The sequence below is a fragment of the Eriocheir sinensis genome, chromosome 25 (assembly GCF_024679095.1).
Source record: "Eriocheir sinensis breed Jianghai 21 chromosome 25, ASM2467909v1, whole genome shotgun sequence".
Lineage (NCBI taxonomy): Eukaryota > Metazoa > Arthropoda > Malacostraca > Decapoda > Varunidae > Eriocheir > Eriocheir sinensis.
In genome coordinates, this window is record NC_066533.1 from 18,454,487 (window position 1) to 18,462,911 (window position 8,425).

The 8,425-nt window shown below is 39.9% G+C and overlaps 1 protein-coding gene across 1 annotated transcript in view; it reads left to right on the forward strand.

The window, feature by feature from the left end:
• The first annotated feature begins 1,131 nt into the window (after positions 1 to 1,131).
• Positions 1,132 to 8,425, forward strand: part of LOC127003541 (DNA (cytosine-5)-methyltransferase PliMCI-like) — a 102,370-nt gene continuing 95,076 nt past the window's right edge. Inside the window, exon 1 of the mRNA XM_050870397.1 lies at positions 1,132 to 1,153. The gene's annotated coding sequence lies outside the window, so the exon portion shown is untranslated. The remainder of the gene's footprint in view (positions 1,154 to 8,425) is intronic.

Below are 8,425 nucleotides of genomic sequence, written 5' to 3' on the forward strand. Positions count from 1 at the left end.
ATTAGGAGAGTGTTTAAAAGAAATGCGAGTACCTGTGTTGAAGTTGGAGCCTGGGAAATGAGACGGAAGGAGAATATTATTAGTTTTAAAAGATAGATAGAAGAAAGGTGTTATTCAGAAAGTGTTTATAAGAAATGTGAGTGCTTGTGTTGAAATTGGAACCTGGGAAATGACATGGAAGGAGAATTTGGTTTATTAAAAGGTTTTGTATGTGTGTGTGTGTGTGTGTGTGTATGTGTGTGTGTTCGTGCATGCGTGCGTCTATGTTTGTGTAGCTATATATATAGATAGAAACATGGAAATTAAAAGTTCAGGTGAAACAGATAACAAGCAACCAAGTAAGAATCTGATTTTATGACCAAGAAAATCAGCAATAGGTATCATAAGGCTTTTTCTCATTTCTTTTTCATCAACGAAATAAGAAACAAAAGTAAACACAAACCAGAATACAGTTTTTCTAATGAGTTCTATTTTTCTCACCATATAATTTCTTTTTTTTTTTCCTTTCTCAATAACAATAGGAAAAAAGGTATAAGAAGAAGACACCGTGATTAAAACTCCCTCGTACTGTGCTTTTTCCATTTTAACTAACCCTGTTTTTTTTTTTAAGCGGAGGAAACAGCTCAAGGGCAAAAAAAAGGAAGAAATAATGAGAAAAATCCGGGTACTCACTGCTCCTATAAAAGAGTTAAGAGGAGTGGCTGAAAGTTAGGTCATATTCTGGAGGAGAGGTGTCCTGATACCCTCCTACTTCTAACCACATTACTTATTTCTTTTCCTTTCCACAATAAGAAAAAGAGGCAGAAGAAACATTTGAGTAACGCCTCCTATATTTTTTGAAAGCAGAGGAGTCAGCTCAAGGGCATCTAAAAAAGGAAACAAATGTGAAAAAAAGCCAGCTACTCACTGGTCCTATAAAGCAGTTAAGAGGAGTGGCCGAAAGTTAGGTCAATTTCTGGAGGAGAGGTGTCCTGATACCCTCCAACTTCTCTTCTCACCATCTAACTTACTTCTTTTCCTTTCCACAATAACAAAAAGAGGCAAAGGAAGAGGAAACATTGAGTATCGCCCCCTGTATAGCATTGTGCATTCCCTCTCCTTAACTAACGGTCTTCCTTCCTCTCCTTTCAGGCCCACGAGATCGTCAGACGAGGTACGTACACGAGAGTAATCCATCACACTAGACAGACAGCCATTCAGCCCAACTTGACGTGGCTGTAATTACTTTTTCTTGTACGACGCTTTTGTTGTACATCAGGGTAGTGTTCTTTCGGTTATTAGTGTCATTATGTTTGGCCTATAGCACTGGTAGGCTCTTTGTTGTGTTGTTGTGTTTGTTATTGTTGTTGTTGGTGATGGTGGTGGAGGATGTTGTTGTTTGTTTGTTAGAGCGCTTCTTTTATTTTCGTGTTAATGGTGTGCATGTTGAGAATTGGCGGCAAACAATTCTTATACCTGTGTGTTTTACGTGTGTTTTATTTTTTAGCATACTGGTTTTGGTAATGGTATGCTCGTTGGGTTTTTTTCTGCTTCTTTATTCCTTTTTTCAGTCAGTGTTTTCATTTTTCAAGTAAGAAGACAAATTTTAATGAATGAGAACCTTGGCAAATCCCACAAATCCTCCTTCTCACCTCTCCAATTCTTTCCTTAATCTAATTTTACTTTTAAGGGTTCTTGTTGGTTCTCTTTTTTCACGTTTTTCATTCCGTTTTTCCAGGGATTAATCTAATTTTTCGAGTTACAAAGCGAATTTTAGTGAATGAGAACCTTGACAATTCCCACAAATCCTCCTTCTCACTTCTCCAATTCTTTCCTTAATCTGATGGTTTTTTAAGGGTTCTGGTTTTGATAATGGCATTCTTCTTGGTTCTCTTTTTTTTCAGGCTCTTCATTCCGTTTTTCCAGGGTTGATTTAATTTTTCGAGTTATAAAGCGAATTTTAGTGAATAAGAACCTTGACAAATCCCACAAATCCTCCGTCTCACTTCTCCAATTCTTTCCTCTCTTAATTTAATGTTCTTTTATGATGTCGGTTTTGATAATGGTGGACTTGTTGATTTTCTTGTTTCAGGCTTTTCATCCCTTTTTCCAGGCACTGGTTTCATTTTTCGAGTTTCAAAGCAAATATTAATGAAAGAGACCCTCGAGTAACCCCACCACATATACAAACGAACGCAAATAAATATAAAAACAAGTGTAAAAGTCAATTAATCGAGTCTGTTGATTGGTTCTTTTTCACGCCCTTCATTCATATTTCAGAGTCAGAGATTTCATTTTACAAGTTATAAAGAAAAGATTAGTGTACGAAATCCTTGACAAACGAAACTACAAAGAACTAAAGAACGCAAGTACATAGAAGAATAGCTACAAGAGTATATTAATCGCTTCATTGTTGGTTCTCATTCACGCACGTCATTATTGTTTTTTTGTCAGAGTTTCAAAGGAAATTTAGTGTAAGATAACCTTGACAAAGCAAACTTCATTATAAACACAAACGCAAATCGATACAAGATAAGCTACAAGCGCATTTTACTTTCCATTTCCACATGTCCTTTTGCATAATTAACACCTCACAAGCTCCCTCCCTCTCTCTCATATCTACACGTTTTTACTTCAGACATATCGTTCTCACCTAACTAAATCCCCCTTGTAATTTATGCGTCTCGACTTTGACCTTCTCCCGACGAGCCTCCAATCAGGTGCTGGCGCGGAGGGGAGTGCAATAAATATTTTACCTGAAGTGCGGGAACCGTGAGCGAACTACAGAGGAAAGCGTATTACCTAATTCAGCTTAATCAAGGGTTTGATCACGCTGCTATACCCACTTTTCTTGCCTTTCATCTCTGACTATCTACCCCTCTATCTATCTATCTGTCTATCTGTTTCGTCCAGGTTAAGGTTACAGTTTGGTATGATAAGGGAAAGGCAGCCTGTCACTTCTCCGTCTACACTGTCACCTTAACGGCAGAAAAATGGACAGTCTGGCTTATGTTTCAGTTCCTTAGTCGTATTGGAAGACATCTGACACTCTTAATAATGCTAATTGGAGAAGGATAAGAAAGGGGGTGGAGAGGAGGGGGATCAGGAGGAGGAGGAGGAAATTTGAGTAAAATGAAGGAGAGTTGGAGAAGGGTAAATGAATCTGGTAATAAGAGAAGAGAAAGAAAAGAAGCTCCAAATAATGAGATAGATAGATAGATAGATGGGTAGATAAATAGATAGACAGGTAGATAGATAGATAGAGTGACACAGAGAGGTTAATAAATAGAGATAGGGATTGCTAGAGAGAGAGAGAGAGAGAGAGAGAGAGAGAGAGAGAGAGAGAGAGAGAGAGAGAGAGAGAGAGAGAGAGAGAGAGAGAGAGAGAGAGAGAGAGAGGAAAACTGAGAGATAGGGGGGGAGAGTGAGTGAGACAGACGGACAGACAGACAGACAGACAGGCAGGAAGGCAGGCGGGCTAACGTACAGATAAGCGGGGATAATTATATTGTATTTTGATGAAGCAATTTGTCCGCATTGATAAAATATGCATAATATGTATGTTGTTGATAAATTTATGATGGGGGAGAGAGTGAGTTGCATTTATTTGTTAGTACGCTTACTATTGCATTTAGGAAGCCATTGTCATTTATCATTATCTTTATTATTACCACTATTATTATTTTTGTCATTATTATTGTTGTTATTATTGTTATTGTTGTCATAATTTTCCTCAACAATGTCAGATGATGGTACTGAAGCTCTGATACCAGCTTAGCAAACTCTCTCTCTCTCTCTCTCTATCTATCTATCTATCTATCTCAAGCAAGCAAAATAATTAAACAAAATAACCTAAACCGTAGACCTTTAATGTTAACACCAGGTGAGACCCATAAAGCGCCGTTAATGAGAAGAAGGACAGGTAAAGGGAAGGAAGGAGGGGACGAGAAATACTAAGCGAGGAACAGAAGGGAAGGAAGGAAGGAAGGACGGAAGGAAAGAAGGAAGGGGAAGTGTGGCTGAGGAATGAAAGAGAAGGAAAGTGTAATGATTATATATATAGGATGAGAGAGAGAGAGAGAGAGAGAGAGAGAGAGAGAGAGAGAGAGAGAGAGAGAGAGAGAGAGAGAGAGAGAGAGAGAGAGAGAGAGAGAGAGAGAGAGAGAGGTAATTATGAAATGTAATGAAAGGAAGAGGGGAACAGCAAGGCATATGAATGATAGCCAATGGAATCTAGAGTAATGTAGAGTATGTTTGGATTTTAAAGAGGAGCGAATTGGAGAAGTGAGAAGGGTCGAATTTGTGATAGTATTGGATAAGGGGATTTGATTGTGTTAGAAGATGATAGTTAATAGTTCAAATAGTTAAATAATCTTCCCTCTTATACAATCCTTTTCTGCAATCGTCTCCATACTGTTTCTTTTAATTCCCTGATCTTTCCTATTATACCTATTACATATTTTCTCAATCAGTATCTTTTTATTAACTTCACTTAACTATTCATCTTTATTCCTGTCTTTTCCTCCTTATTTATTTTGTTTCCTGATGCACATTTTTTTTTCAGCTTCACAATAATTCTCTTCTTGAAATCCTACTTTCCCTCCGTCCAAAATCTTATCTACCTACATTAATTTTCCTTGACTTAACGCAGTAGACACAAACAGGTACTTCCTTTCACAGAGTAGACAAAAGCATCCCCTAAAAGATTTTATTCCACGCTCCAGGGATTCTACTTTCCATTGCATATTCCATTACCTCGACGCCTTATCTCACACCTGTCTCTTCCTCATCAACACTAAAGTACCTGTTCCCACGTTAAACTTTCACTCTCATGCAAACTCACCCTTACCTTTTACCTGCGGGACTCATAACCACGAACTCGCACACGTTTCTCTTAATCTCGCTCTCATTTACACACACGCGCTATCTCTCCTATCTCTCTCTGGCCAGGTGAGCGGCGCGACAGTTAGACAGCGACAGGTGTTTAGAGAGGAGTGCCTATCAGATCCAGGGACGGGCAGGTGACAGCAGACAGCGAGGGGGAGCGACGTAGCGAACACGGAGTAGGAAAGAATGAAGGTTAAAAACTTCTTCTGGTGATGGGTGAAAGACTAGGAGGAGGAGGAGTAGGAGGAGATGGAGGAAGAATAGGTAGAAGGGAGGGAGAAATGTTACGTATAGAAGAAGGAAATAGCAACAAGGGAAGGAAGAGGAAAAAGAAAGGGAGAAAAGGTTGAGAGAGAAAGGAAGGAGGAGGAAAAGGTAGAAGGGAAGGAGAAAAGCTACATAAAGAAAGATGAAGGAGGAATAATGGATGGGATAGAGGGAGGAAAGGAGGGAGGGAGAGGGAGAGAAAGAAAGTGGAGAGGAAGGAAGAGAGGAAGAAGGAGGAGAAAAATATATAGAAAATGTAAAGAAAAGGAAGCAAGAGACGATATTAAAGCGGATAGGAGAGAGAGAGAGAGAGAGAGAGAGAGAGAGAGAGAGAGAGAGAGAGAGAGAGAGAGAGAGAGAGAGAGAGAGAGAGAGAGAGAGAGAGAGAGAGAGAGAGAGAGAGAGAGAACAATGGCAGGTGAGTGTAATATAAGACGGGAGTGAAATTGGGAGGAAAAATTGTAGGAAAAACATCAAAACCGAATCTTTTCCTCCCCTTTTTCTCTCCCTCTCTCTCCGCTTTATCTTACCTTTGTTGGGATCACAGGATAAATCTTAGGAGGAGGAGGAGGAGGAGGAGGAGGAGGAGGAGGAGGGAAAGGTAAAGAATGAGAACCTTAGTACGAAAAACAGGACAGAGAGTAGATAGAGTAAAGAATAGTAAGCGAATGAAAGAAAGATTAAATAATGACAAAACGAGAGTCTGAGAACGAAAAAAAGAAGACACAAAGTAGAAAGAAAAGGGAAGAATAAACGAGAATATACAGACATGAAAGGAGGAATAATGCAATGAAAAGAGAAAGAGGGAAAGAGAGGGAGAAGAAAAAATACATGTGAAGGGAAGAGGAAAGAAAAATACTGAGGAGAGCAATTAGTGAGAGTAAAAACAGAGGGAGATAAGAGGGAAAATAAGGAGAGGAGGAGGAGGATGTAAGGAATAAATAAAACGGGCTAAAGAGATATGAAAATAAGAAGATAGGAAATGAGAGAGAGAGAGAGAGAGAGAGAGAGAGAGAGAGAGAGAGAGAGAGAGAGAGAGAGAGAGAGAGAGAGAGAGAGAGAGAGAGAGAGAGAGAGAGAGAGAGAGAGAGAGAGATTACTAGGAAACGCAAGCCATAAATTTTGAGATATGTGCCGTGCGAGAAGATGGAGGAAGAGGAGGAGGAGGAGGAGGAGGAGGAAGAAAAGATGAAGAAGAAGAAGAGAAGAAACAGTAATACCAGTAGCAGCAGCAGTAGTAGTAATAGTAGTAGTAGTAGTAACAAAAATAATAAATACTTGAATAACTGTAAGAGAAGCAAACGTATAGAAAGCGAATTAGATCTAACGTTAACAAGCTAGAGTGTTTACATTAGCTGGTGTATATATGAACAGTGGACAAAAGCATGTATAAGTTAACTGTTGTATGTGAATAGTTAACGAAAGTGTATGTATTTTAACTAGGGTGTGTAAATAATTAACAAAGGCGTGTGTATATTAAATAGTGTCTGGATATTAATATTTTGACAGGAGTTGAAATGCAAGTGAAAAAGTCGACGCGCGCGCACACACACACACACACACACACACACACACACACACACACACACACACACACACACACACACCTGCACGAGAGTATTATATCTGACTTTGTAGGAATTATGTTTTTATTTACTTTTTGCTGGGTATTAAGTGTTTATTTATTTATTTTTCTTCTATTTTATACTCGTGTCACTTCCTCTTGCCGTGTTTTAAGCTTCCTTCCTCTTGCTTTCTTTCCTCTTGATTTTCTTTTGTTCATATTCCTGGAAAATGAGAATCTCTTAACTCCTAACTCAAATTCGTCCTCTTCCTTCCTCTCATTTTTTTTTATGTTTTTAGTATTTTTCCTCATCTTTCCTCTTCCACCTTCTCATCTACGCTTACTTGTTCATCTTCCAGGGAACTCGAATTCTCTTTAAATCATTTTCTAACTCTCTCTACCTTTCCTCTTTCTTCCTTCCATTTATTTTGTATTTGGTATTTTCTCTCATTCCTCCTCTTCCACCTTCCTTCCCAGTTTTCGTTTCCCTTTCCTATTCGTCTTTTTTTTTTTTACCTCGTTTTAAATTCATGCCTCCCTTTTTTTCCACTCCTCCTCATTTCACTTTTGTTTTGCTTGTAACGTCCATATTCCTGCCTTCCTTTCCCTCATACCCTTTTTCCTCTGTTAAATCTTCCTTCAGTTCCTCCATTTCTCTCTCTATCTATGTATTTATCTATGTATTTATCTATCTATTTCTATACGTTTCATTTCACGTCTCTCATATTTCCTATTTTCCTTCCTTCCCCTCTACTCATTATCCTTTCCAAACCTGCTTCCCACACCTCTATCCCTCTTTTTTTCCTCCCCTCTGCCCTATAATTATCACTTTTGTTTTTTTCCCTCCATCCTTCTTCTTCCCCCCTTATCTTTCCTCTTTCGTTTCGTTTCCTCTCCTTTCCATCTTACTATTCTCTGCCTCACCCATTCCTTCCACCATCCTCCCTTCCATTTCCCCGTCCAGTCTTCCTCCCTTTCCCCTCGCACCCCGGTCAGGCTTTAGACTCATGCATACGCCAAACCGAGATCGACCTCAATTCACCTCCTCTAATTCCTTATGGTCGCGAGCCTAGGCGATTCGTCAGGCTGTGTGTCGCTTTTCGGAAATGGGAAACGCTCGCCTTGTCCAGGAGCCGAAGAGCGTTTTCAAAATGGATAAGGTGATGGTTGTGGTGTGTTGGTGCGCAGGCCTTTATGGGTTGTGGTGGGAATGGTGGGTTTGGTTGTTGTTGTTGGTGGTGGTGAGGATGTCTTGGTCTGAGGGCTTACGGTAGATCGTTTGGTTGATTCACTGCCGTTGGTTTGGTGGTCGTGTGTATGTATTGCGTGTGTGTGTGTGTGTGTGTGTGTGTGTGTGTGTGTGTGTGTGTGTGTTTGGATTTGTAGAGATAGTTGTGTTGGCGGAGAACAGGATGGAGATGGTATTAGAAGTGGAGGAGGAGGTGGAGGAGTTGGAGGTGGCGTGTGGTGGCGTCGAAACATGCAGACTCACTCACTCCAAAGCCACGTGTAGGTTGAAGTGTTTGCCTTGAGGTCTGACATGTTTTTTCTTCGTGTTTTGGTCAGGTTCTGCCCTGAAGGATTGTACAAGAGAGATGAAGAGAGGAGAGGCAGAGGAGAGCGTGGGAAGCGAGAGAAAGGAAAGGAGAGTGTTAGAGATCAAAGCAAAGGATAAATATACGTAAGAGGAACAGAGATAAAGAGAGAAGAAAGGAGAATGAATAGGAG